Source organism: Genypterus blacodes, unplaced genomic scaffold, assembly GCF_046128005.1.
Source record: "Genypterus blacodes isolate CSIRO-AG114 ecotype Tasmania unplaced genomic scaffold, CSIRO-AGI_Gbla_v1 ptg000061l_1, whole genome shotgun sequence".
Taxonomy (NCBI): domain Eukaryota; kingdom Metazoa; phylum Chordata; class Actinopteri; order Ophidiiformes; family Ophidiidae; genus Genypterus; species Genypterus blacodes.
In genome coordinates this window covers 1,350,732-1,374,206 of record NW_027466873.1, presented here as the reverse complement: position 1 = coordinate 1,374,206, position 23,475 = coordinate 1,350,732, and the positions used below count along the sequence as shown (strand labels likewise).

The 23,475-nt window shown below is 41.0% G+C and overlaps 2 protein-coding genes across 3 annotated transcripts in view; both read left to right on the top strand.

Annotated features, from left to right (window-relative positions):
• Nucleotides 1–19,482, top strand: part of pggt1b (protein geranylgeranyltransferase type I, beta subunit) — a 123,073-nt gene extending 103,591 nt beyond the window's left edge. The window contains exon 10 of the transcript XR_012963866.1: nucleotides 19,467–19,482. The gene's annotated coding sequence lies outside the window, so the exon portion shown is untranslated. The remainder of the gene's footprint in view (nucleotides 1–19,466) is intronic.
• Nucleotides 1–23,475, top strand: part of ccser1 (coiled-coil serine-rich protein 1) — a 91,389-nt gene that overhangs the window by 58,431 nt on the left and 9,483 nt on the right. The gene's annotated exons all lie outside the window — the stretch shown is intronic.

The window sequence follows — 23,475 nt, the reverse complement described above, 5'->3', positions numbered from 1 at the left end:
CCCTCCCACACCCTTCTGCCCCTGTCATATCAGAACACAGTGACGATGGCACTCATTCACATGCTTAAATCCTCCAGGATTCACGTCGCAGTACTGCTGCTGCTGCTTTAAGCTCAAATCCGCTCAATCTCAAGACGTTACTTATGATTCACATTTACCCTTAATTAGTCAAACACAACGCACACAACATTGTTACAGTTCCCTCAGACCGGCAAAGCAAGGCTTTATGGAGGTCAGCATGTAAGTACGGGGTGTTTGTAAGTCAGTCATCAGTCAATCGGGGTACTGCCTGTACTTGCGTTACCAAAGCTTGATGGAACACCCCTAGGTGATATATATGCTACTTCAGTGTTGGGTGTCCTGTGTGCCTTAAAGAAGACAGAGAATCACTCTTTTTAGTGTCCTCTAAATAACTTTACCAATATAACACCTCTCCTGCCACCAGCTCCTTCTCCTCTACCTAATGCTGATATAACATAACATAAAGCACACAGGACAGGACAAGACAGAAGGGATGGGGGTGGCTACTGCTGTCAGCTTTCCATCCTAGCTAACCCCACCTAGCCCTAAGGGTAGCACAGGGAGCGAAGGGATTGTCAGCAGAAGGTGTGTGTGTCTGAGAAAAAGGGACAGGTAGTGAGTTTGTGTATCTTTGAGCTTGTGTGTGTCTGTGATCTTTGCCCCATGTGTGGCTTTCTCCCCCATGGGCAGGGCAGATCAGCACAGGGAGGTGGGCACCTAGCTGCGCACAGATGGCACCAACAGACAAGACGTGTAGACGGTGGTGGCATAAACAGGTTAATAAATAATTATCTCTACAATGACACCAGAGTGTGCAGGAGGACAGAAGGGGAGAAGGAGATGCAAGGAGAAAGAGTGGGGAAAGGTAAAGGGTGGGAAGATGTGAGGAAGAGGGGGTGATCAGGAGGGGATTTGAAAGGGCCAGAAGCAAGCGGTGGGGAAGAATAGAGGAAGAGGACAGCAGCATGGGAGGATGTCAAGAGGTGGGAACGCAAATGGATCAAAGAAAAGTAGAAGAAGCAGACCATATGAAGGACAAGGGAAGTGAAAGAAGGCTGAAAAATCACAAAGAAGGACATTGGTGTTGAGAACAAAATGGAGGATTGCCAATAAGCGTGCTGTATATAGACCAAGAGAGAGGAGGAGGGACGACGAGGAGAGTTGAGTTCAGGGAAAGAATGAACGGAAAGCAGAAGGATATGAAGTCAGTAAGGTGGGATAAGTGAAAAGGATGAAGGGGATGGAAATTGAGGGTAAACACGAGAGTATTAAAAAGGGGCTAGTGAGATATGAGGAGAGGAGGTGAAGGCCAGATGACAGTCGTGCTCTCTTGTGCTCAATGACAAATATTACAAGGCTTTAGCAAAGCTGGCAGAGGACGAGGTGCACTCAGTTTGTGCGCCTGTGCGATTCCTGCCAAGCGTGTCCCGTGTACGCACGTATGTGTATGGTTTGCACCGTGGCATTCATTGGTTCCTTCATGCACGAGTGCGTATCGTGTTGCAGACCTATAACTGTTCTTATCAGTAATGAAGGAAGAGAGCTTCATTCTGCCTCTTGGCTTCCTTTCTTCATTTTCCAATCTCCCTCTGTTCTCATCCTCCACATCTCTGTTATTTCCCTCTGCCCTCCTTTCACTCAATAATCCCCTCCCCCCTCACCCCCTCAGCTTCCCAGGTTTCAGCAGCAGATATCATACAGCTTGTTACATATTAATTTGTTTGAGTACTGGGTTAACGAATTAGGGCCTGGAGTTTGATTGCAGCAGGCCTGCGCAAGTGTGTGTGTGTGTGTGTGTGTGTGTGTGTGTGTGTGTGTGTGTGTGTGTGTGTGTGTGTGTGTGTGTGTGTGTGTGTGTGTGTGTGTGTGTGTGTGTGTACACGCATGCATCAGATGGCTCTCGCTGGCCCTTTAAATATGTTCTTAAAGGTCGAGACCAGATTAACATTTTCACTCAGGTGTCAAGAGGCATCCCTCTCTCTCTCATCCCCCCCCTTTCCTCACTCCTTACCCGTTTCCCTCTATGCTGCTCGGCCACAGATTCTATCTCTCCTTTACAGCGTCGTCTCTGTTGAGTACTTGTTGTTCAAGGATTCCCTCCCCACACATTTCCAGACATTTTAATAATCTACCTTTCCCGCTAATTTGGGTTCTCCTTCAAAAATGTTCAGTGCACTGCTGAAAAGGGCATCGGAGCACAACTACTCCTCCTCTGTTAGTGAGAGAAATGAATGAATGTCTGAGTGGATGTGAAGTGTGTGACGCTGATGATACTTCATCAGTGTCTTACAAGTTGTATGGTTATTTTCTTCTCTTTCCTTCATCGCCGTCCGTGCAACCATTTCAGTATTCACCTTGGAGGATTAAATCGTCATTTTCTCCACCCCAGTCGGCAGTTCTACAGCTCTGAATCTTGCTTTTGCATCAGCACCAGCATGTTGTACAGATCTTGTCGGGAAACCTCGCCTGGTGATGAGATGTTTGTATTATGTTTCCTTCATATCTGCGTTGGTTTCACTGAGGTGTCACAATGTTTTTTTGCGCTGAACACTGAATGAAGAGTCTCACATTTGGAATATGTCTCATCACCTATAGATTAGGTTATGAGGGGGGAAAAAAGGAATCCTATATTGAGCTGGCATCTCTGCTCCTTATCCTGTCATCCTGGTCTTTGATCCCTCTCTCATCTGCCTCCATTTTTCTCTGTCCCCTTTCCAGACCTCCTACTTTCTTGGCAAACTCATCAACTGCTGCTGCCCTTCGTGGCTTCTCTCTGCCCCTCTCTCTCTCTCTCTCTCTCTCTCTCTCTCTCTTTCTCTCAAATCCATCAGCACCACTTTCCTTCTTCCTTTTATTATGTCCCTTGTGCATTACTAAAGCATTTTGCATCTGCATTATTGTGTGTTTGAATTACAACATGCACATTTGTTCTGGCTTTCAAATGTCTCGGGCAGAGAATATAGAGTATTCTTAACGCTGTTTAAATAAACCCTGCTTTACATATTGTTTTAAAACGTCTACCTGGCTCATCATTTGCATATAGTGTGCGTGTCATTTGGAGAACTCTGAGCTTTGTCTTTGGGTAACATATTTGCTTATGTTGCCCATACAGTATGTTGCACACACACAAACAAACCACTAGCTACTGCTTTCTTGGGCAAATGCTTTCAAAGCTCATTCTCCCCATCACATTTAAAGATGTACATTTCACCAGAAAGACATGTCACTCCTTTTAAAGTTTGTCTTCATTGTTTTAGTGAACTGTATATTTCCCTAAAAGTCTGACCCTTACATCACATTCAGAAATATTTCTTTGTGCGCTTTGTTATGTCTACATGTACTTGTTGTTGAATTTGCCTGAAGGCACTTAATCACACGGATCAAATAATGTGCAGGACCCTAATGAGTTGAACATCGAACAGATATTTTCGTACAATAGGAGACGAACCTTAGAAACAGTTGAGAGGCCAGTCCACATCAGCAGACTGCAGTCTATCCAAGACAGAGGAGCAGACTCTCCAAATTGTCACATTTCTTCGTCAGTGGTTTTGTCTCTAGGTAACGTAATTTGCCCTGAGTTCACGTTTCATTAACAGGCTGTCAAGTCTGTGTAGCATTGTAGACATTTTAAGCACATCTTACTTCAGCAGTTTACCAGACTGCCACAGCTTCAAAGGGAGAGTTTGCCAAATGACTTAATGAGAAATATAATCAAACCAAAGTGTCATATTAACCATACATCAACATACAAATGTTATCTTTCTGTGTTTGACCAGGTGCTTCTGTTCACGTGTGTATGTGTGTTCCATGCTCTCATTGCACCAAACTCATCTCACTGCTCCATCTCTCTTGTTGTCTTCTCTCTTGTTTTTCCATCCATACATGTCTACCTCCATTTGTCTGGAAGCAGTAAGCAGCATGGTATGACAGAGGAATTAAACAGGTAGGGCTCCTGGGTAGGCTCACACTACAAACCTGGGTCTAAAGATTCCAATCTCCCAAATCAGATTTCTTCAGTATGGTGTCCCTGCATAGACTCAGGATGCAGAGACCAGACAAATTCCATATATGTAATAGATACTGTATATATATATTTGTACAGTATCTATTTGATCTTTCTATTATTTTGTTGTAGTTGAATAATCTATTGTGACCCAGGTTTGTAATTTGCCATCAGTCATTCATCTACCATTCATTGCTTTGCCCGTTTCTCTCTCCAATCAACATGGTTGTTCATGTGATTTACGTTCACAAGAGTAAATGTGACCTTGTGGATAATTTCCAGTGCAATCAAATCTGTGTAAGTCTCTGTACTGGCAAGTGTTCCTGTCGTTCCTATCAAGATTCATTCCCAATCCTGTTCTGTTTTTCGTTGTGGTTCCTTATCCCTTTGACTCTCCTCTCCTCTACTCTCCTCTCCTCTCCTCTCCTCTCCTCTCCTCTCCTCTCCTCTCCTCTCCTCTTCTTTGCTCTCCTCTTCTTTGCTCTGCTCTGCTCTCCACACTTCTCTGCTTGTCTCCCAAAGATGGAAATCAAATCCCATCTATAAAGCCCACCAGCATCAGGGAGAATACAGAAAGAATACAGAAAGAGAGCAGACTAGACAGTGATGGATTGCAGCATGACAATCACTTTAGACTTATGAGACACACTATATTTTCAGTATTCACTGACTTGAGCAATGATTGAAGCAGGCACATAGTTTCTGACTGTCACCGAATACAAGAAGCATCCAGATTGGAGACCTTGGTTTCTCTCACTTGACAAGGTCCATTTTTTTGACAAAAGGGGGTTTTCTCTGTCTTAAAAGGTTTACAGATGCATTTAATTTGTGAACTGAAAACCCAGCTTCATTGCTCAGCTGTCAGTCTTCCCACCTGAATTGTATTTTGATTAAGTACTGATATAGTCAAAATAGCCATAATAATCAGCATAGTGAAGTCTTCATCTTACCATTTGTCTGTTCTTGTCAAAAAATCAATCACAATTCACTTTTGATCCATGATAATCAATCTGTTTAACTCAGAAGTGATTTGCATGCCCTAACTACACGTCTGCCTACTTCTAATGATGTGATTCATGATGCTACCGGTTGGCCATTTTGACTGATGGCAGCTGATTTACATAGCTGTGATTATATCGCCCTCTTGGCAGAGTTTGATGTCAGATCTCATCCCAAATCCAAGCAGTTAATGTCCAAATCTGTTGTCTGTTAGAGGTATGCACCCCTTAGTTCCACATTTGTCCAGAGTTGAAGTTCTGATTGATTTGAAAGACAAATGTTCTTCACAAAGTACAGAAAACAAGTATGTAAATAACAATATCCTTTCTGTGTACATCATAATTAGATTTGTCTGAGTGAGAGTCACACACCTCTGCTCAGGCTACACACTCTATTTCATTAATTATTTGTAATTGTCTTTGTCAAATTTGACATTTTAACATTTATTGTTGCAATAGTTATGCGAGTTTGTCAAATATTGCTCTGCAGAGAGCAAGGAAATGTCAGGCTTTGGTGCGGCTCAATATGGTTCAGGCAGGATACACAGTGCAGTGGAAAATCACTGCAAGCTGTCCTGTGGAATTACTGTTGGGGAATTTAATTCTCAACTTTGGACTCGGAGAGGATCAGAGGGAGATAAAAACTGAGAGTACACAATATTAAACTGAGAGTGCAGTGGCCCTCGATGCCCTCAAATGCCAATGAATCCTCACCTCCACAGCAACACTTGCACCAGTTCATGGGGCGATTGATTTCCTGTGATGCCGCAAAGACCGATTTCTTAACTCAGAATGTTGTAGGAATTGAGTTTGATTGATTAGTCAATCTGCAGTTTCAGCCTGCTTTCAAAAGGTGATTTTATGAGCAGTTGTTGAAATGTGTGTGTGCATGTCATCATGGTGATGTTTGTGTGCATGGATCTATTACCAAGCATCTGTGTTGTGCATTTGTGTAGGGATGTGCTCAGACTTGGCCATGTGTGTGTATGGTGTCCATACTTGAGAGGAGTTTGTATGGGCGTGTGTGTGAGTGTATGAGTGTGAAAGTGAACAGCTGGTGTGTGCCAGCATGTGGGGATCTCAAGGGGAAAAGACATAAGATTATCCTCAGAGCACAACAGGAAGCTACTTAAACTCTCCTTGAAACTAACCAAACATTTCCTGTGGCTCCTATACACTTTACTGCTATGAGGGTTTCATGCTGTGCCTCAGCTATTTGATGCTTCGGTCATTTATTACACTTCTGGACAGTCTTGTTTCACACTTCAATCATTTAACGCGTTGAATCTGCCGTTTGTAGTGTAATAGAGCTAAATCTACTTCAATTTCACACCAGTAATTCGACAGTTTGTGTCTTGTTCAGTTAATTTTAAGTTACAGGGACTGAACTATTGAACTGATGAAGTGACGAGTTTCCTATACTATATTTGCTTATGGGCAGAAGAAGTGTGTTAATGATGTTCCACAATGTGTTCTGTATCCAAGCATAAGATGCAGCTTCACATGTTAACTGTAATCTTCCATACCTCCGCCTCTCTCTTTTGTGCTCAGTCGCTCATTCCTTCATTACTGTGGTAGACCGGGTCTTTATTAATGAGGGGACATCTGTTTCATTAAAACAGAAAGATGCCTGAGAGAGAGAGAGGGGGATAGGGACGCTTCTAAAGAAGAGGACATGAAGTGAGCAAGAATGAGGGGCAGACATAGATAGATAGTGGGAGAGACAGGAAAAATCAAAGGGAACATGAGTTAAATTAAAAATAAAGCAACGTTCCTCATTAGGTTGATACAGGATAAAAATGGACCCTGCTCTTGCACACATACAATTACACGTCACAAAGATGTGTTCCATATAGTACATTATACCTATGTAATGATATTAAAGACACTGCAGATATAAAACACACTTTTCTGAGTCAGTATGAAGCTGAAGGCAATAGTAATGAGTCCATTAATCAGAATTATGCCATGTCACTGTATGGCTGTGTGAGTACAGTGCTTGTATAACACCTGGAATCTTATCGTGGGAATCCAGACATTAAGTATTGCTTGGCATTGAAAAGGACCAATTAGATGTTTATGATCATAGATGTTTTGAGAATACTTATATATATTTATTTGTTGTCTAATATTAGTCTGTGTTTTAGAATATGCTTCAACCAATTTCAGTTTATGTGTGTTTCTGTTTCTGTGATGGGGCGACCCATTTCTTTTGCATTTTGGACCATAGCTTGTGCTTTTTTAACGACCGCAGACTTTTGTTGTAACAGCGAATGTGTACTAAAAATGTCGCATTAAGAGCCTTAAGAGCAGTGTACTTTCATCTCATCCACCTCTAGAGGGTGATTTAGATCACCTGAAGTGAGCGCATACATGTACATCCATTACGTTTATTCTTGAAAGAATAAAGTAGGGGAAGGTAGAAAGCATACAAAACAGAGAATAAGCACAGTGTAGGATGATGTACACCTCCGCAGAACACAATATAATGTAGGGAAATTGAAAAAAGAGGTGCTCTTAGGCAAGGGTGAAACATAAAAATGAGAAATAAGAGAGAACATTGAGGAACAAAAGAAAAATAACGTGATGAAGATGAAGACAGAAAGTACTGGTGAAGGACTGAAAGGGACAGGGGAGTTTGAGCGTTGTTTGGAGGTCAGGCATATGTACACACACACACACACACACACACACACACACACGCACACACGCACACACACAGACGCACACACACACACACACACAAACACAGAGAGGCCAAGGTCAGATAGAGTCACAGTAGGATCACAAGGTCCCTGCAGACGACCAGGTTATAACTGACATCTATAATTAGCCTAATTAGAGCTACAAAACCATCATCACAGTGGGTAATGACCCGGGCAGGCCAGCTAGGGTTATTGGATGGATGAATAGATGAGAGACAGAGAGAAAGAGTAGCTGGTGCTTTTGAGCAGGGTCATGAGGAGAGACACAGGAAACACATTTCATCTGTCAATCTTTAAATGCCTGCTGTTCTGTGCTGATTTATTTTTATTTGGGTTCAACTAAAGACACATACTGTATGTACAGAGACAGAAATACCCATACAAAACATAGGTGTTTGTTCAACAATTATATAATAGTATCAAATGTATTTGTGTATTGTGCATCAGCATTGCACTACTTGAGAGAAAGTAAGGATTCATTCTTTACACCGACACAAAGACCACTGCAGTGCTTTGAGGTTCTACTCTTTTAACGTGACCAGATGTACTTGTACTCACAGCTACATACCATATGTTTTAACACTGATTTCCTCCCTTCTTGACAGTCATTGCTCTTAGCTGAAAACACTGTATAAATCATTCTGCAGTATTTGAGAAATTGGCACTCTATCAAATTCTCAAAGTCATGTTAAAGTTATGTAATCACTCTCATCCTAATTTTAAAAATGCAAATCATATGGGCCTGATGCATGAATTGGGAAAAACTGCAAGAAAGGAGAAGATAGAAGTGCCAAATATAATTGCTGTTGTGTGGGATTATGTTCATCATTTAGTCCGTCGCAGGTGCAACAATGGACCACCAGCTCTTTGTATGAGTGCAAATTTAGTACCATCACGACCCAAACATCCTAAATGGATACTACAGTGTGGTGGTGTAAAAACTAGGAGTATAGTTTGTTGAACAAAATGGATGCAACATATTTTTCCAATGTTTCATCACTTGCACATAGAATGATTCGGGATTCTTGATGAATATATATTCTGTAGATACAAATATACACACTACACCCCTCTTCTACATCAGGGAGAAACATTGCTTGTTTTTCTCCTTTTTTCCTTACACAGGAAACAGCAAGTGGCAGGGATTCCAAGATCTATTCCTTTGTTGTATTATAGGTTTCACTAGAAAGTACAGTTCCAAAAGAAACCTCATCCTTTGGTGGCCTCAATAACGGCATATGTGTCAGTCCTATTTTTCATGTAAAAGTGATCAGAGGCACAACTGTAATTATTGTGTGGAGACACAATGCCAGAGAGGAGGGATGAATGAATATCACTTAAGATATATGAGAGAGCCATTTCTAAGGCTACCTAGAGACTTTGACAATAATATTGAGAGGTTTGAAAATGCAGAGGCAAAAGATTGGATGAGACAAATGCCAACTTTTTATTGCTACATTGGAAAATATGATTTATCATTTCCTCTAAGCCTTAGAAATGTTATTCAAGGTGATGGTTCACTTGATTCATTTAATAATTGCACAAAAAACTCTCACCATTTTACACTGAAATCTTCAGCCACAGGCGGGTGACTGTCAGAGATCTAACACCTGAGATGTCTGTGAAGGTTCTCAGTCATCCAGGTCATGGTAACCAAGGAAACTTAATCTTAGGCAACTGGGCCTGCTGGTAAAGGCTTGAAGACATCTTTCTTCTGAAAGACTCACCACTCCTAAGATCATCTTGGTCTTCTTTGTATCTCTCTCTCACTAAGCCTTGCAATTGTTTTAATTGATTGATCGATAGTGTAACATATCAAGATAAGACCAACTATACCAAATAAAAGATCAAATCTACAGGTTGCAGAGTGTGAAATCAACTTAAGAGACAAAATGTGCACTGCAGTGTCAAAGCTCTCCATTTTGGTTTGTACCAGCTGTCATATGTGTTTCAGACAAGGCCATTAACTCCCCCACTAAATGCTCCCTAAAAACTGTTACCAGTTTTTTATTGTTCAATAATGGATGAAAAATAATCAATAAAAGGTTAGATCAACACTGATATACTTACTGAAAAACTATGACGCACTCAACAGTGCCCTTTAAAACCTATATTGATTGTGCTGCTATCATTCTCAGCCCTCAAGTAATTTTTCACCAACATAAAAACCGCCTCTCACAAAATGTCTTCTTTGGAAAGAAAAAATGAATACAGCCCATGTTTGAGAGTTGATATAGCTTTGGCGTCGTTTTAAACCTGAATTAGTTTGAAGTCCTGAATGTAAAATGTTCATTTCTTTTAGAGAAATCAATCCCTTATGGTGGTTAAGGGATGCTCTTTGTATCGACATAGTACATTTATGGGTGAGGCGCTCCTAGTTAGATGTCTTTTACATATGCTTTGCATGTTGGCCCTATTTTATCAGGTTTTTCACAGTTTTAAAAAACAAAAAAAGACATGAGATAGCAGAGTCGTTATACCTGTCAGGCACATTTAGTATCTCTCCCACAAAAGCAACTATATGAGGGTGCATTTGTTGGAAAAGAGCAGTGGTGTAGATAATTTAGGACACACACTTTGGCAGGCTGGGAGAGAATTCAGGACACATATTTAGAAGGAGTGGAGAATTGGGACAGAGAATGGAAATCTCAAAGTTGCCACAAGCACTAAGAGATTGGAAAATGGAGTCCCTTTAGTGTAAGCATACACAGCTTGTTAAATTCTCCAAGGCATTTAACCGGAGGGCCCTCATAGAAATGTTTGTTCCAACTAAGACAGGAAAGGAATATGATTTTGCACACAGTTCACGATAACACAAATGGAGATAATGGCAAAAATATGGAATTCTCTCTCTTTTTCTGGAAGGAATGGACTTCTTTTTTTATACTGCATGTATTACTATCTGGGGGATGTCCGTAAAGTTGAAGATATATTTAGCTTTAGATGGCAGGGTGGCATGTTCTGTGTTTATGTTGGTTTATTTGTACTAATTATCTGAATTGGGGAATCCAAACCACCTGTGCTAACTAATGATTTGGAAACGTGTCCAGGTTGTTGGGGTGTATCAGGTGAAAACCAATAAAAACGGTTATGTTAATTAGCTTTTGCATATTTTATATCTATGCGGCACACTGCTTTCTCTGGTGTAAAAGCAAGATGAACATGTCAAATCAGCAAAGCCTTAATTCTGTGCTTTAGACCTCAGGGCTTTAAGAGAAGACGTCTTTGTCTCTGTCTCTATCAGTTCTGCCACATGGGCTTTGGAGGGTGGTGCGTGCGTGCTTGTGTGTGTATGTGTGTGTGTGCGTGTGTGTGACATGCAGAGCGAAGAGACAGACGCTTAATGAATGCTGTTGCTAGACCAGAACTCCAACACGTGAGAGATCAGATTAAAACTTTCAATGTAAATAGAGTGACTAATCAACTGAGTGCCTTAAAGGTCATTTTTATTGATCACCAACACGCGAGCGATAAACAGTTTAAAACAGGATGCTTCTATTCTATGAGCTGGCTATATTAAGTCTGAGCCATTCTCATTGTTTATGTATTGTAACGCGTTGCACTCTTATGTTTGTCAGCTGTCAAAATACCCCATCCACACGAGTGGAGCTGGGGAAACATTCCTCTCCTCTCCTGCACAGACTGAAGAGACTCGAGGTTTGGACGGGTTGCAGAATCTCCGTTTTGGTTGCGCGTTCCAATGAACATAGCTGGCGTGTTTGCAGCTGACAAGCCGGTGATGGTTCTTTGCCTTGGTACTGCACAAGTGAATGACTGGTTGGTCATGGTGCGTCCATGACAACGACAGGAGAATATTTTATTACTCTTTCACTACCTCAGCTGTGAAACATGTCATTGATTGTTTCCTTATTTCAATGTACCTATTTTGTGCACTGTGAAGCTTGATTATTCAGGGAAATATAAATTTTGGATCAGGTTTCCACATCAGCAATTACTAAGTATTGAATTATGCAGAACACGATCGGGGGCAATAAGCTATGTGGATATCAATATACTCCCTAATAAGGTCTCTCCGGTGTTTTCAGCACTAACCCAGGCATGTTTGACAGAGTTCAAAGAACCAGTCAGGTGGCAGACACGGCCCTGTCTGTCATAGAAAAACAGAAAGAAATGAAAAGGGGGAGAGAGTGACGGGAAGCTGGAGAAATGAATTTTTGTTTGTGTGTGTGTGTGTGTGTGTGTGTGTGTGTGTGTGTGTGTGTGTGTGTGTGTGTGTGTGTGTGTGTGTGTGTGTGTGTGTGTGAGCGCGCACACGTTAAGAGTGTGAGCAAGAGAGAGAAGATGAGTGACAGGAACGAAGGGTGTGGAGCAGCAAATGGAGTCTGTAGTCAGGGTAACCGAGATTTAAAAGCATATTAGAACGTGATTGGCAAAAAAAGGGCTGATGCTGCTCCAACTCCTCAATGTGTGTGTGTGTGTGTGTGTGTGTGTGTGTGTGTGTGTTGTAGATTCAGCAGACTGGATTGAACGGCCGTTTGAATTTAAATCAAAGCTTCTACAGACTTCTCCAAAACAAACTGCTCTTTTTGTGATATTTTGAGTCTTTACTTTCTTTCTTTTTCTTATTATTCTTTTCTTATCCAAAGAAAGAACAACAAGGGCCACAAGTACAACCCCAGGAGTGACATTTCATTTTTTCTGTACCATTTTCACTATACCTCTCAGTGAGAGGCTAAGTGGATATGTATAATAATAGTATAATTAATACCCAATTTAGGCTTTGGAACCTGTGATTTCTGAGACTTGTGTCAGAGTGCATGTGTCAATACACAGAGAGGGACATGACGTCTGGCAAATGTTATGAATAATTCCTGAAAATAAGTGCTAGCAGAAACTATAGCAGAACTATACTGACAGTTTCACCTGGTGTATCATCTGTCAGCCCACTGATGACACCATAAGTGTGCGAGTTTGATGGAATAAAAAAAGAAATCCATCATCATCCAGAAATTTAATGCACAAAATGTGTAGTCACAGATGTCATCTGCAAGTAATTTGGCTTCTATTATTTCACAAAAAAATGACATTTTCTTTCCTTCCAATCTCCAGAATTAATCCCACAATCTTATTTTGGAAGAATGACAAACACCATGTTCAATTCTGAGGTCTGAGATCAAACCCCATTGCAGTGCACTGCATTAAAGAAAACCTTTTAACAAATAATACACAGACTCTTCCTCTTTCCTATCTGAAGCCCCATTCACACATGCATGATATGGCAGCATAATGCTGGCATGGTTCCAGCATGTGGTCATGTTTGAATGGGTGCATGACTGATATGCCGAGATATTGTGTCCCAGCTTTGTCCAACCTCAAGACCAAGTAACATTACTGGGATGGCCATAGCATGTTTGAATAAGCGCATAATGGGCAAGGCAGCATTGCATGTGTGATTATTGAAAAGTGTGTCTGAAAGGTTAACCCAGCATTATGCATTGATCCATGTGTGAAAAGGGGCTTAACAAACCACTTTAGCAGACTTTCTTTCTGTATGAAAGATCTAATAAACATTGAAGAAAGCAGCATTCAGCTCTGATCTGATCTGCTCAGATCTATCTTGAATAGATTCAGTGTAAAAACTTCAGAAACCAGGCCAGTACCATTTTTCTGACACTCAGTTTGGCACCTCGTTTCAAAAATGAGATGCCATAGTTGATTCTTCTCTGAGCTTCGTTTCCACATCTAGCTCATGAAAGGCAATTACATGACTCTCATTAACTCAACCAAGTCCCCTTTGAACATGGTTAATCGCGTGTTGAGTGCCAAGAGAATAGAGATTAGGAAGCATGAACACACACATGCACAAACATGCTAAGAATCTGGAAAGTATGTGTTTAAAAGGATAATAAATGTGGACAAATAATAGCTGTTGTGAGATTTTGACTCGCCTGTGAGAATACTGCTGTTATTCCACAACACCTCCCAGGTTGTGCAGTGTGTGTGTGTGAAGGTGTATGAATGAGTGATTTAATGAACAAATATTTTATTGCGTCTTATACATCAAATGGTGCCAAGCTCACATGAGCTCACGAGACAATATTTATATAACGTACACAATAAAACAAGCTAATTCATATTCATGCACTGTATATGTATTCATATATTTGTACCACAAATAAACAACACATTAATTAGTGGTACGCTTTTAACAAACAACTAAATGAAACAGTTTCTCAGTGTATATTATATATATCAGTATATATTTATTGATGTCTTCTCTCATCAGTTCTTTGGACAAGTATTTGACATTCTGCAGACCATTGAATAAAAACCTTAACTCTGAGATTGGGATAACAATAGGATTCAATTACAGCGACATCACTGAAACTGGAATTGAATGCAAGCATTCAGGCATCATAACCAGAAGTTTAAGCTGCTAACTTGGCAGGTTAGCAGTGAGATGATAGTCCAAAGTAAGAAAGCATTTAAGTAGGTGTAACTCTATCTCGAACTACAGGCATTAACTAAAACAGTTCCTGGTTTCTCCATTTGTGCGAAAGGGCCCAAGATTCCATCCTGATATTTCTGGAGTTTGGGCAGTATTTACGTGTTTAATGTCATACAATAATAATAATTTGTGCTCTGAATTTAGGATATCATTTCTTCCTGCATGGGTGGTTTCACTCAGTCTGGCTAATTCAATCTTGTTACACCTGCACACGTGTCTTTATATGGATGACATTTTGGCAATAATCTCTGAAACTGCAACACAAAACTCAAGGTTGTGTAGCAATTTGTAGTTTCAGGTTGATGTGTAAGGCACCTACAGTCCACACACTAAAGTCAATGTGCCCACTCAACTACAGCATAGAGAGCATATTAAATCAAGCACACACCCAGTATAACATTCACTCAGACACACATCAAGACATTTCACACAGCAACACTCACACACTCGTGCCAGTGGAAGACACACGCACTCTCAGCACAGGGTGGTCTAAGTGGGCCTCTGGTGATTTTGGACAGATTCAGGACACTTTGGGTTCGTTAGTTAATCCAAAGTAGGACAGATACCTTTAGATATTAACTCTCTTCTCTCCTCTGCTCATCTGTATCATCTCTTTCAAAGTCTCCTTTTCATCTGCTGGAAACATGGGGGCCATCTGTAGCAGATCTACCCCTCTCTTTGTTCTCTCTCTCTCTATCTCGATCACCCTCTGGTGTCTCTCTATCATCCCCTCTCTCTGTTTCTCTCTCTCTCTCTGTCTGTGAGATAAACCAGTGTGGACTTGGATACAAGCAGAGAGTTTGATCTTAGACAATTTGCAGCAACATTAATGAAAGTATAAACTGGCATGAATACTGATGAGCTATTTTTTTGAATCTGCACATTCCGGATGACCTAGGGGCAAAATTGTAAGACACCAACACACAAACACTCGCTCTGCCGTACACACACAGATTGAATATTTCACAGACAAATATTGCTAATTAATATTCAGCAACTTTGTGAAATCTGTTTTTCCCCTACTGAGCAAGGCGGCTGATCTAAATCCCACACACGCACACAGGCAAACCTGTGGCTCCTGTGTTTCATTATGTGTCCCGGCGGGTGCCATGATATTCATTTGTGGGAAAATTGTGTGTGTGTGTGTGTGTATATTTGATCTCTGTCCACGTGTTCATTGGTAAAGGATCAATTTGTATTTCCCAGGTCAGTATTGTGTCATTCTGAAGAATAATCTGCCAGAAACTCCACAGAACTGTTTATGTTTCCACATATTCAGTTTTGGAGCATGCCTGCTATCTTTCCGGGCTGTTTCATTTAAAAATCAAATGTGGGTCTAATTTATTTAAATTAAAGATGCAGACTGAGCAGAGAAAACAATGCTTACACGCAATGTATTAGGCTTAGAAACTGTGAGGCGGCTGACCCTCTGTTCAAATGCTGGCTGCAATGTTTCTGCTATTTTGTCCCTCTAATCAAAACTTCAGGGAAACTTAATGAACTCTTGGAAATGTTGCTGCCCAAAGTCATGTTGAGTCTGTGTGTGTGTGTGTGTGTGTGTGTGTGTGTGTGTGTGTGTGTGTGTGTGCGTGTGCGTGTGCGTGTGCGTGTGCGTGTCATTGTGCATAGCTCTTGCTCTTTTAGTTCTATTTCCTCAGCTCTTGTCTTGGCAACAGTGAGAATAATTAATCATAGAATGAATCTTCTTTCTGTCTCCTTCTCTCCATTCTTTTTTCATTCTAAACCAATTGTTTTTTTCATGTCCTCTCTTGTTCTCTCTTTCTGTTCCTGTGCTCCTTTCCTCATTCTGTTCCCTTCTCAGTAGTTTAGCAGACAGACAGACGGACAGATAAGTGTTAGACTTTCTAAAACTCAAGCTGCTTGGAGATTTGAGACGTGACACTTTCAGGTGTCATAACACACACAGCTCTACACACACACGTTCCAGGAGGAGTCTCTAAGGATAGATTCTCTCTCTCTCTCTCTGTCTTTCTCATGTGAGCTACCTTACACCACACACAGTTTGTAGAACATACTCACAGATTGAGCTAAAGACCAAAGGTACGCCTCATAATGGCTTCAGTTTCACCATATCACATTGAGATTCATGTGGAAGAATCACTCTTAGACTTGTATTTGTACCTTCTGCTGTACTGGATAATTATCCCAGCGTGGCTTGTTGTTCCGAGGCCACTCTAAGTGCTATGCAGGGGCAGAGATTTCAATTCCATCTTTTATTGTATCTGCAACATGGCTAAAAATGGGACAGAGAGCTGAAACAATGACAATACCAATGTAGAATGTAGGCTAATGATCTTCGTTCCTTTTATATGACAAAAGATTCAATTATTCAGAACAAAAATAGTTCATTAAAACATAATTAGAACTAAATAACTTTTGCAAACTAATTTTCCCTGTCCAACCTCATTTGGAAAATGTGTCTCCCTTGGAAAAATGATGTCTTTCTGGAATCTTTCCAGAGGCTGCACTGTGGCAATTTAGTCGAGCTTATCACTGTGGAGTTTGTGTTTATAGACACATAGGGTTATGTTTTCCTGAGACCATTTTCATTTAATAATTTATGCTCATGATGGGCCGATGGCTTTCTTTAATCCACAAGTAAATGGGCTTTTGGTTGTGTGCCTGTGCATAGCTGCTCTGGATATTCTGATACATTTCATTCTCTATCTGACTGTGAATGAAAGCCTCCGCAGACATCATGTGTGTCATGTCTGTGTATGTGTGGGTTTGTGGAACATTCATTCATCTATTCATTCATTCAAAGCCCAGAAAGCAGATACACAAATTGTGAGACTCTGCAATCAGTTCATTGCTTCGCCACCTTGATAATTCTTTAATCGTTGAAGTTTCAATCCAGATATTTGAGAACATATAACAAAAAGAGGGCTGTCGTTGAGCTAAGGGCGGGCTTGGGGCCCCATATTTACAAGGCAACATGCAAGCAGTTACACAATCAATTAGGTATGACAAACACACAGTACATACAGTATGTGTCACACCCAGAGGTGCTGATGAAGCACAGATGCTGCAGTGATGCCGGTGTAGAACGGGTTCAATCAGAAAGACTACGTTGTTAGTAGGAGTGGTTACAGTTGGTAACATTTAAAAGCAGTGTGTTTCCCCACCTTGGCTTATTGACAGATGCTTATTGGAGAGAGGAAATCCTGCCAACTTCAACCGAGAGGAAACCTCTGTCAGCAAGGTCAAATAAATACCCACTTGTTCTCCAAGAAATGGGTGCAAGCAGTGCAATGTCACTGAATTTTAAAGAGGTTTAATGTCAAGCCATTGGCAGAAATGTCTGAATTTGCTTGTAGAATTCTCCTGTTTCTGCTTTTATTTGGTTTGGGTAAGTATTCAATTGTACTGTTCTATTTTACAACAACAACAATTGAAATTCCAAGTACAAATAAATAACTAAAAGCTGATTCATGTTATTCATGACCTTTCCTAAGAGTCACAGTTCTAAATTATCCTTTTGTAAATGCCAATTTAGTTTCAAAGTCTCCATCTCCACTCTCTTCTTAAAAATGTGTCAAAGAAGCCATACAATTTACTAAACACTACAGGAAATATAGCTGACAGAGGAAGAGGGAGAGAAGACAGTTTGCCACTCTCACAACCTCAGTAGGACAGAAACTTAAGCCTTACCTCAGGGGAGATTTGTGCTCCATAATTCACAGAGTTAACATGCTCATTTTCTTGTTCAGGGGTTAACTATTGTGCTTTAATGTATCTTATCGGTAGTCCCTACTCCTCTCCTCTCCTCTCCTCTCCTCTCCTCTCTTCTCTTCTCTTCTCTTCTCTTCTCTTCTCTTCTCTCCTCTCCTCTCCTCTCCTCTCCTCTCCTCTCCTCTCCTCTCCTCTTCTCTTCTCTTCTCTTCTCTTCTCTTCTCTTCTCTTCTCTTCTCTTCTCTTCTCTTCTCCTCTCCTGCTTTTGTATTCATTCCCTCTCTCCCTCTCTCAGCCCTAAGTTAGATTTCCTTTATTCTTTGAGCTCTCCCGGGTGTCGCACTGAACAAGCTTGTATGCTGCTCAGGGTCTCTCTCTCTCTCTATGTCTCTGTATTCGTCATCATGTGTTGGCCGGTTTGGTAATGATATGGCGTGTGTGTGTATTCTACAGTATATGTTTGTTGGTGTTGTACTTGAGGCTATGTGAGTGTACTTGCTTGGAAACCATGTACATGTGTATGTATGAATCCTGCTGAATGCTGCTGTGGCTGGCTGGCCTCTGATATACACCGAGAAAAAGTCCTGGCTCCCATCAGCTTTATGCTCCATCAGGGCTCAGCATTGTGTTTCAAACCCCTCTGCTCTCAGACACTTACCACTGCTGCTGGAATTCCTGAGCTCCTACACGTAATCCATCTCTCTGACAATCATTACTGCACTGTCATAACTGCACTCTCCACTGCTTGTTTGTCCATCAGTCAATCTGTCAGTCGTCTTTGTCTATCGGTCTCATCAAATACCTCAAGCGGTTTTTATTTAGCTGTCACTGAGCAAATGCACACACACACACACATGAAGAGGGCACTGTGACAAGACAAGAGTCACAATGCGTAATACCAAAATGTAACATCTCTTAATTATACAGGAAGTTAAAGGTATGCTTCACGCTCTACATTGTGACCCTTTTCATACAATCGTGAGGAAAGATTTACATAAAATGTTTATTAATGTGGGCAACATGGGAAAGTGCATCAGTCCATCTTGCAATTAATTCAAGTGATGTGATAAAAACAAACCACTTTAAAAACAGATTTGGATGAAACCCACCCTATTGGAAAAAAAAGACAAAAAAAGAGAGCACACATTTCGAGAGAGCCGATGATAGTTGGACGTGACTCGTAACAGACCCAAGGATAATTAGACCTGATCCGAAATTCAGTCGACACAAACAGACACCAACACTGGCAGCGGCATGTTGTGCCATCAATTAACAAGCGCATTCTCTTTCAACTCGTTCCTCACGTTGGCAAAGAACTCCTTTTCCTGCACTGCGGTTCACACTTTCCATCTCTCATCAGGCACGCTTCATCCTGTGCTGATTACGATGCCCCCACGTGATCAGAGCTGATTGGGATTCCGCTCTGATCCACTCAGATAGAAAAACCATTGTTGCTGAACTGCGGCGATATCATGGGAGCTGAACTGACACATATAGACAGAATATAAATTGGACGCGACCTGACTCAAGTCTCGGGTCAGGCCACAGTTCCGAGCAACTACGTGGACCCCGTGAAGACCTCTATCTCTAAGAGTCCCGACGCCCTGTGGAGGAAGCTTATTTCAGCCGTTTTTTATCTGAGATGTTTTTTTTGGACACTACCCAGAGTTCAGGATCATAAGGAAGGGTTAGAACACATATCCACCAGTAGATTGTGGGCAAAGCCTTCAGTTCTCTTTTCCACAACACCTTTGTACAGAGTCTGCATTGCATCCACCTACTGCTCCATCTTACCTTTACTTTATGAACAAGATGCTGAAATGCTTGAGCTCCTTTTCTCTTGGCAGCTTCACCTGCAGGGAACAATCCACCGTTTTCTGCAGCGTACCATGTGGATTTGGCATTTACAAAATTTTGTGTAGAAATCCAATGGTACTGCCTGTTCACTCCTATCAATACCTTGGAATTCTTTTATTTGATGAAGTCAAGGTTATGCCACATTGCCTGAATGTAGCACAACATATAGGGGCCTAATACTCCATCATTCAAGTCCATTAAGTCCAGTTGTACAACATTGACCAACCACAAAAGACTGAAGTGGTTATGTAAGTTATTCCATGATATCCGCCTTCAGCTGCTGAACTTACTTGCTGAAGTAGAAGAGAGCCTTTCACTTGGAAGTCTGCTATTCCCTTGGATACTAATGGGACCCTTTAAATTGATGTGTACACGCGGATTGCGCCAACAGCAGTTATGTACCTGAGTCTTGCTTCTTCTTTATGTATCTCCATTGAGCTGCCTTGACTGTTTTCTCTTTCTTGCCCTTTATTGATGCGACTGCACTTACACCTCCATCTCTGTACTTTCCCTCTATCCGTGCACCTTGCTTTCTAATTATGTCCCTCTTTCATCTTCTGCAACTTTGCTCCTGCCTTCACCTTTTACTCTCGCTTTGTCCCCTGTTGTTCTCCTCATCCATTATAGTGTCTACCCTGCTGCAGCCCGTCTTCCCTTCCCCTCTGTCTTTCCGTTGTTGTTTTACTTCACCATTACCTGTGATTTGGCTCCTGCCCTTATTTCTTTGACCCCCCCTGCCTTTGCTCTATTTCTTTATGTTTTCTATGTTCTTTTTCCTTCTCTTCTTTATTATGTTTTCCCCTTTTACTCTTTGCCCTCTTTTTTGTACCCCTCTTTCACTCTCTTCATCCTCATTTCTTTTCCTTTTCTTGACTCCTTTGCTCCATATCCCTTTGCTTGTGGTTCTGGACAATTTTCATGAAGCATATTGGATTAAGGTTGGTGGCTGATGAATTTTTATCATGATTTAACTCACACAAGCGCACACAAACACATGCGTATGTACATGCATGCGTGGGCCTGTTGAGGCTAGTGGTTGATGACCAATGCCAGACTCTCAGCATCTAATCCCATCAGGGCTGCTCAAAAAACCTCATTAGGCCTCCTGGCGCCAGCATGACACTGGCTTCCATACTTGCCAGACTACCTTTTTATTTTTGGGAAGATTTTGATGTCCTGGAGGGCCATGAGCCGAGTGCATTCATAGGTCGTTGTTTCTCTGGTCGAATTCCAGTTTGTTCGTGTTCGTCTTAGACTATTGAAGAGACTAGGTTCACCTGTACGGCTACAGGCTGGCTCTTAAACGTTTAACACTGAGTGTGTTATACATATTCAGCTCAGATTGGGCAATTATATCTGCTACCAGTGTTAGTAATGAGCAAACAAAGCAACACTTTCTGCCAAGTGTGTTCATTATTTAAACCTGCGTCAAAGAATCGAATCAAATCACCGAACCCACATGCAATTGCCACTTGGCTCAGCAGGTCTACAGAGCTCCCAGCATCTTTCATTTTTTCGTTTGTACCAGCTGTAATAACTTTCATTTACTCTCCTCTCACCAACTTTTCAAGGACGAATGGGAACAAATGAAATTTAGATCACAAGTGCTAAATAAAACACTACCAAAACAATATTGCTCTAAAACTTTTCTCAACTCCATATTAAGTGGTAAGGCTAAAGTGGATTCTATGTTAAAGCTGCATCTTTGCCATCAGTGGCCAAAAATGTCAAAAAAAAGGGATGCTGCTTTAAGTTACGGTATTTTAATTAAGCATTGGGATATTATTTATCCATTTTGTTTACACCAAAGTTGAATGAGACATTGATATTGCTGTCACTTCCATGCATCAGAGGACACATTTGAAAGGTTTGCAACTTCTTGCATCATGTTGCCGGGTGCATAATTGCATCCAAAGCATCTATCTGAAACCGGTGCTTATGTGCGTTGAGTGTCAGCTGGCATCCAATGCCACTGCACACATCAGGAAGGGCTCACACTTCAGTGAGTGAAGCTGGAATAATCAGTTTTATTTGATCATGTTTGCCTCAGTAAAATTGTATATGGTGTGACAGCATCTTCTTCGCTCTGACTACCCTGGTGGGAATGTTAAGTACTTCTTTAAATCTGAGTTGACAGGAAGTGACAACAAGTTATTCTGCGAATTATCCAGTTATCCAGGTAGACAGCCAGTCTATACGGTGTGCTGGGAGTCCACTCAGCATCCATTGCATACTGAGACTTGCTTAGAGACTTAGTGGGCTGACAGGCGAGTTTGTTTGTTGCAATCCTTCCCACATAGTAATCTTAATTGTGTATTATCAAACGTAAAATTCTAATAAGACAGAGGCTGGTGGCGTCCACTTGATCAGCCTCCTCCATCGTTTTGTGCTTTATGTTTTTCCCTCCTGCATACATGCATGTTTTGACAGCAGAAAAATCAATTACATGAGGCAGAACCATTTTGCTAATAGATGTCGACATTTGCTACTAATTCAGAGTTACGTGGAATATCTTTGCAGAAATGTTATGTGTAATGCAATAATGACAAACACTGTAATACATATACAAAGTAAAAAAACATTGCACTCTCACACTGCACAAGACAATTAGAGCTTCAATCAGGCCTGAGTGCAGCCTGACCCGACAAATTCCATACGTTATCTGTCCAAAGCTGAACCCAGGCCCAGCCAAGGATGCTACTGAGGATGCTACTACTCACTCAGTGTCAGAATATAGAATACAAGTACAAAAGGAATGTTCTTAGCTGAATAGATTCCTGGTAGATACACACTTATGTGTCCGGCCCTAAAGGTGTAACTAATTTAGTTACTTCTCAACCATATTATTGGGATCTCTGACTTGTGACGTTGCTTAATTAGTGACAGTAGTTGATTTCATTAAGGCTCTTAGGGCTCCAGAATTACTCGAGGTTTTGTGGGGCTTTTACAGATGGTAAAGTGTACTAATGTGACACAGTGGGGAAAAGCAGTAAATACCATTGCAAGTGCACTCAAGAGGGTTCTGATGTAAAGCCACAAACCATGGGAGGAGAGAATAGAAATGTTTGCATATGGCTCATTTTGGCTGATTGTTCATGGCTGGTCACTGTGGCAACGGTAATGGCGTCCATGATTTACTTTACATCTAGAAAAGCAGATGTTTACTTCTTTGCAGCCCTGGATTGTAGACAAAGCAGCTGTAGTCACTCTTAGGAGGAGAAAGTGTTTCTGAATAGAATTGATAGAATATCGATTGATCTGCTGCGTCTTATTGTATTATTTTGCCGTCTCGCAATATCACTATTTCCCTTTTCTATCAAGTTTGACATTTTATATGTAAAGTCCTTTGAATTGTTTTGGGGAGAAAAACATTATTCCTTACAATTATGTATGACTCATCTACTTGAAAAAGCATGATGGAGTCAAAAGTTTCTTTGATATCAATCAACACGTTAGCACTCACGGAAACAAATGAAATCATAAATCAAATTTGAAATGAGGACTTAACTTATTGAATGTTATATATTTAAAACACACTGATGTAAAATAAAATTAGAGACAGTGAAAGAGAGATGATAATGGAATTGAATTCACATCTAAATGTTGCGTGAGCAGCACACGTTCACGATGAGACACCGGGATAATGGACACAAAAAGTGTCTTAAATACTGGCAGTGCATTCAAATGAACTGGCTGCAGCTGTGCCTCATTAACATAATCAGTCTTAGT